At 41.6% G+C, this 7,043-nt stretch overlaps 1 protein-coding gene across 1 annotated transcript in view; it reads right to left on the bottom strand.

Moving 5' to 3' along the window:
• Nucleotides 1–7,043, bottom strand: part of mpp7a (MAGUK p55 scaffold protein 7a) — a 151,082-nt gene that overhangs the window by 132,293 nt on the left and 11,746 nt on the right. The window lies entirely within an intron of this gene.

The following is a 7,043-nucleotide window of genomic DNA, read 5'->3' as shown; positions in this document are numbered from 1 at the left end:
GACAGAAATTATGTGTCTGTAATTAATGTAATGAAAATAGAGTTTGCAGTACCTGTGCCATGATGAAGACCATGTGAGGTTGAAACTGGCTGGTGTTTTAAACTAGGGAAGCACCAATCTAAGGTTTTCTCTCCTGATTTTTCAGAGGCATTTCCACTACCTCAACTGAGGATCTGCCAGTACATTTTACCAATGCAATAGGAGTGCTCTCATTTTTGCTCATCCATCCTGACTGTGTGGAACTAATATGAAACAAAGAAACATAGATAAATTATTTTTTGGTGTTTATTTTATTTCTCCTGCAAAATAAATTCAGTGAAGTTGAAAGCAAATTATTCAGTGCAAGAACAACCATGCTCACTATATACAGCTATATTCAAATTGTTAACAGAAATAAGGCAAAACAAACGTGTGTAATGAGGCAGCAGTAACTCTGTTGATGTTGACTCTGACTTATTTCCAAACAGATGGAGAGAGTCTGATGGAGTTTTGCTGGTAGCAGATGCTGTACGAAAGCTGCTCCTTTGGGTACAAGACAACTGTCAGCCAGGGCTGCTATGATCAGCACAGCACCAGACAGGCACCAGAGCTGCCAGCAAACGTGGGCTGAGACAGAGCAGGAGCAGAAAGATGGACCACCACTGAGAACATTATAATATATTTACCCAACATCAGGCTGCGGGGGGTAGAGCCATAAAGTCCTGGAATTATTTCCATCATTGTCATGTGTGTGTTAGCCAAAACAGAGTTAACATGGTCCCATAGTCATAGCCGTAGGTGCGCGCTGCTTTTTAATGGAAGTGGGGCAGTTAACCAGAAGTACATTTGCTAAAACAACCTTTGGACTTTATCATTGAAGCCTTTTCCATTTTAATACCAACAAATACTGTTTAAAAACATTCTGTATGAGCAGAACTCCAGCCGCTTTCGTGGAACTTCGGCTAAAGGCCCATTTAGACTCCTGCGTAGGGTCTATGTGCGTTCCTACGCCGTAGGCTACGCATGCAGCCATGCATTTATACTTGTGCGTAGGTTTGTCCATCATTCTGCAATTACACCCCCAAACACTAGCGCTACAGCGTCCACTGTGTTGACTTTTGCCAGCCGAGCAGGCTAACTTCCGGTTTAGCGCTCCGCTACGGTAAATGGGGTTAAAATTATAATCGTGCTGCTGGTGTAGCCTTTTCAAAGGTTACCGACCGAATGGATCACATTCTGATAGCGAAACGAGTCATTTCGCTCGGGTTGCGATGGTCAAATATATTGATTCACTGTGTTACAGCCGCCGTTTAGGCCGCTAGTAAATGTTACTTTAAAGCGTGGGGTACTTCCAGTCGGCTCGGAGCCGACCAATCACAGAGCTTACGGTCCGCGTCGACTCAACATGTAGTTACATTTTGGAGGAGGTGCACGTCAGGCGACGGCGTAGCCTCTGAGTAGCCCTGTAGCCTACGCCGTCGATTCGACGCAGAAGTATAAATTGCACTTAAGTGTGTGTAAGAGAGTGTGTGAGTACCTTTGATAATCCATTCAGCACAATACACACAAGATTTTATTATTGCCGCAATGTTGGACATAGACACAAACACATACCTGTGAGCAGATGTGATGGATCTAAAGGATCAATCCTGACAAGTCATAAAACAGAGAGACAGCCTGACCTTGAAAACTGCAACACAGCATTTTCCACAGCAGCAGTGTCACACATACACAGGCTATCAGAATGGAAGTATCATTATAGCCCTCCCCTGGCACAGTGACAGCAACCATAATGGAGTGTCAGTGATCAGCACCTCCCAAATTACCAACACACACAGGTCACACTGCAGCCTAATACTGTGTGTGTGCATGGGGGAACATGGGGACGAGTGCATGGGGGTGCCAAGCCTTACCAAATCTCCTCCACTCAACCTGATAAAGAACCTGACAGCAGCCATTACAAAGTAGTTCAACTCTGTGATTTTCCCTGAGATTAGTATGCATTGTACTCACAAACTCATGCACAATGTCTGTATGCAGAGATGCCAGCTGCAACAGGAGCTCAGGCTGCTCCTGTTGTGACCCTTGTGTTGCTCATCTCCTATTCTGCTGCCTCAAGTTCAGGTTGAATTTTTTATTTAGGAAAGGAAAGGGAGAGACAGATCTCAAACGTGTCCTGCAGTAGAGTCCCAGGTTATCTTCCTCCATTTAAAGAGACTGAGGAGGCGATGCGCGGGGGCTCCATGGTAAGACTTTGGTCTGTTTTTAGAGCTAGAAGGGCTTTAGAGTCGGGTTGCAGTGTAAAGGGGGTAAGCTAAAATGATGATGGGGTTGATAGTGGTGCTGTGACTTTATATGTGTGTGTCCCTGTCTGGCCACAGATTCCTGTCCTCCTGGTTCTTGATTAGGTAAGTGTTAAGCAGTAACTTTAGATGCTCAGGGGGGGATCGACAGAGCCTGTCGGAGCAAGAAAAAGGGATTACAACGTGATCTGAACATCTTTTTGGCTCATTTGAGCCATTAGATTTCAGACTTTGACTCAAGATCAGACAATAGGCCTCAGTGGATGTTGAGTCACATAAACACATTTGTTTCTGCAGGTTCTGTCCCCTTGAGGAAAATCAAATCCTAGTCTTGTTCAGAAGCAGAATAGCACAGTTCAGGTAATGGCTTGTAAAACAGGTCTGTAAAAGCAGGTTATAACGGCTACAAAAATGTTTTAGTCGTCATGCCCGCTGTGGGATAAAGAGGGAGTTTCTTGAGTAGATGCTGAAAATGAAGACATGAGATTCAATCCATGGCTGTGATCCACACAGGGACATAACATGGCATGCATGGACACTTGTTTTTCATGCTATACACCTACTTATTATACTTACCTAGTAGTTATTATATTAGGGGTGCAACTATGACGATTTTTGTCATTATCGATAGGCGTTTCTGGCACGAATGTGTAGAGTCTGGATCTGTGGTTGCGAGCCGCCTCCTGCCCCCATGTTCCTGCTGGACACTCGTTGCTACATACTAGCTTTAATACTATTATTAATTTTCATTGATGTCTGTATCACTACTACCTTTACTAGTGTTTGCCTTTTTGTGTGGATATTGTGTTGGGCTACCTCTCTCTCTAAAAGCAGCATATCCTCACATTAGAGAAGGTGGAACCAGATAATTACTTCTAAGAGGATTCAATAGCCAAAATCATTTAAGATAGTTATCAATGAATCAGTTTTCATTGCAGCTTTATATCATATAGCTATTTCTCTGGCATGTTACTGAATTATAAAACTGCAAGAGGGTTGGTACTTGAAAGTTTGCCCACCCCCCCAGCCTTTAGTGTGTGCAGCATTTAATTCTTGAATTTGTATTTAGTTAGTGACCCTCATGCCCGCAGTTTGAAGCATAAGGCTACATCCACACAGGTTCATTTAGAGGCTCTATTGACAGAAATGCAATATAAGATCCATAACTATGTTTTCAGAGGTGTAGACCTTACATATTGAACCATGAATTTTTTTTTATCTTAGAATGAGCCATTTCTATCTACATACATGGCAGATCCTCTTACATGGCCATGTTGCGTCGCCATGTTTCTACAGTAGCCTAAACATACAAACAGTTCTAAAGAGCGCGTTTCATCACTACATTGAATACAGTACGTACGAAGTAGAAGAACAAGTAACGTTAGTAGTAGTAGTAGTAGTAGTAGTAGTAGTTGACTGATTTATTATAAATAAGAAAAGAAGAGAATTTTGGACAACTGGAGCACTACTTTTACTAGTAGTCAAGTAGTGTAGATGTAGCCTTTAGTACTCACAGTTACTAACACTCTGGACTTCCAAGAGCTTTATTAGACTAAAACAAAACATTGCTGCATGTTTCATCGTAAGCCTTTCTTTCCTGTGTTTACACTGAATCACTTGCTGCTGGTAATTCTGCACTGCCGAGAATGAGAACAAAACCAACAATGGGCGAGTTATTACTTGCAATTAGCAGCAGTTAGACACCGAGACACTGTGAAGTGTAGGGAGAAAGACAGACAGAGGTATTTACAGAGAAAGAGGCTGAGGTTCATGTACAGTAAAGTGGCTCAGCTGTTTTCTGTTGCTGGGAAAGTGTGTGTATTGAATTCACTGGAGGTAGGGAATGGGGACAAGAGAACAGGATGATCATGCATAAAAATGTCAGGAAATGAATTCTCTGTCTGGTGAATGATTGTTTCAGAGGGCCTCTTCCTTTATCTCTAAGTTAGCTCCACCAATTAACACATTCCTCCATCCTGCTATACAGTACGCCGTCATATAAGAGAGATCAGTGAAAACAAGGGTGTAACCCCATTTCTCAGTACCCTTAATCATTTTGCATGGGCTTTGGTTGCTAGGAAAAAAAGAGTAAGCATGAAGTAGGATGGACAATGAAGAACAATGCCTCAATTCAGTAGTATTCAGTAGTGCCCCAAACTCCAAATGTGACTCACCTCATTTAAATACTTCAGGGTTTTGAGGGACAGTCTAACAATGCACTGAAAAGGGTCATCAAGGGACTTTACACCACAGTGGATCAATGTGTCACTAATGTGAGTGATTCTGCTTGAATTAAAGTTTCAGGCTTTTTATTCATTGTTCCTGTAATCGAGGTAATTGTCCACAGCTCCTTTCAGCTTTGTGTTCCCTCCTCTGTCACTTCTATCGGATGTTGGTTTGTCGCCTGAATCAAAAGACATTTTGTCCAGCCAGTAATGATCCCTATTTTCTAAGACAGCCTTTTTAAGTGGCTAGGCAGCACCTGTCAGCAGTTTGATAAAACCGTACATACACACACACCATTATTTCTCCCTGCTACCCACCTTCTTCATCACTCACTCTGAAGTGCTCTCATCTCCACTCTACTCCACATTCCACACACAATGACATACAGCCAGCACTTCCTCCTCCACTCGAGCGGAGAGGTATCACTTTCTACCACAGACTGCCTCTCATCTCATTGCTGCTTTGTAAGTGAAATCGGAGACAAGATGAGACAATTTGTTAAGCCTGGAATAAAACATAAAACTCTCTAAAAAGTTTTTTTGTTTGTTTTAACAATAAGAGTGTTTCAAAAGTTCGTACAATGTATGACTAAGGTTTAATGTAAATGCAGAAGAGAGAATTGTGTGATTAAGTGTGGGTAAGTGCCACCCTTAATGTTTAACCAGGTTACAAGTTACAATGTTAGAAGGTCAACTTCTGTGGAAGTAACACCACAACAGAATTAGGAGGAATTAACATCAAACACAGTCCTACAATACATTATGCTATTATGGAACACCTGTTCAGCTCGTAGCAGCCAACCAACCGTTGACTTGTTTGGTTTTGTTTCAAATAAAACAGAGTCATTTTGGTCACAAATGCAACAGAAAGTTGGTTGAACCTTGCTGCTGTGTCACTGTTTGTCCACCACTTTTGGGCCTAACTGGAAACTAGTAACTCTGCCCAAATCAGGAGTGAACGTCCTGGTTCATGAACTTTGCGGATGCTAAACAAACAACTATTTCAGACTGGAACTAATCAGCTCACCAACACAGGAGAGAGAACAAGCCATGGGTCGAGACTAAACTTTGCTCCCCTATGAGTACACTAGGTATAAAAACATAAATTAAAGGAACTTCACAAACATATTTCAAGTCCACATTTCTTCAAGTGCAAATAGGGAGTGGCCCTCTCTGTAACATAATGAAACTTTCATGGAAATAACCTCACAAAAAAAAAAAAAAGCCCAGATAACTCTTAGTGAGTCAGTGGAGGAGTACCTGGCTGCTATCTTCAGTAAGAATGAGATAATCCCAGAGCTGAAAAGTGAGCAATTTAAAACTTCACTGTGATCCAACACAAAAATGTACAAAATAAAACTATTATTTTGACAATTAAAACTGATACCAATATGTACACGCAAAGAGGTGGTGTGACGGGGATAGCTAGAACTACCAGTGTTATTTCTGTGAATGGTGCCCTCACTGAGGCCCCATCCACACTACTCTGTTTTTGAAACAAATACAATCTCTGTCCACACCAGCGTTTTAGAGTTGATCTCCATCTACATTAAAACTAATGTAAATGTAAACGACTGAAAACACACATCTAGTGGCCGTTCACGTACCCTGGGCATGTGCGTGCCGGTGTAAACATGAAGCAGATGGTCTCTCTCTTCCAAAGTTACAGAAGAGTTGGCAAAAGATTAACGTAATGTAGACAAAGAACTACACCAGATTTTCTTTTTTGTTTGCATGGATCAATAACGAGCTAGGACTGTTACTGAATGTAACACAGGAGTTAAAAGCGGCTGTGGCGGCGGAAAACAGACTGAGAGTCATCACAAAGTAATTATGGCAACATACACAGTAGTAGCCTACAAATGTAGGCTATAGCCTAATTGTTATTTGCACGGTACAAAATATTTTAATAAATATACCAAATCAAAAACTCATTGTGTTTCTGCTTTGCATGACTTATAGCCTAAGACCCAATCAGAGAGCCAAACGTGAGCGTCTGCGTCATCGTTTCTAAAGTCCTCTGTTTTTTCCTGGCTTCACTAAAATGCTCTCGAAGTTTCAAAACGAAAAACGGGGATGCGTTTTCAAACTTCTCCGTTTTAAGTCTTCGTTTTCGCCGTTTTAGTCTGGACGGAAGGTGTAAGCATAGCAAAAGGTGTCGGTTTTAAAACGAAAACGCAGTCTTGTGGATGGGGCTTTAAACAATGTAATGTCTCATTAGACACCAACTCATTCACTTCTGCATGTCACACTTGCAGCTAAATCACATAGATCTACTAAAGCCTTTTCTAGACCTTATTAGGCTTCATTCTTGATTGTAAATGACATGTTAGGGATGAATAAGGACTTGTGTGTATCAATCTACAATGTCAAATGCTCAATAGTGGGGAAAATGCAGCACAATATCTCCAAGCTTGCAGTTAATGTGTTTTACTGATCCCTCAGGGAGAATTTTGACTCTTTGCTCAGAACAAGTCTGTACAATAAACAGAGTAGATACCGTAAGGATGCCACTGATGTGATTGACAGGCCAGAG

The sequence above is a fragment of the Micropterus dolomieu genome, linkage group LG01, assembly GCF_021292245.1.
Source record: "Micropterus dolomieu isolate WLL.071019.BEF.003 ecotype Adirondacks linkage group LG01, ASM2129224v1, whole genome shotgun sequence".
NCBI classification, from domain to species: domain Eukaryota; kingdom Metazoa; phylum Chordata; class Actinopteri; order Centrarchiformes; family Centrarchidae; genus Micropterus; species Micropterus dolomieu.
This window is presented reverse-complemented; position numbering and strand designations above follow the sequence as displayed.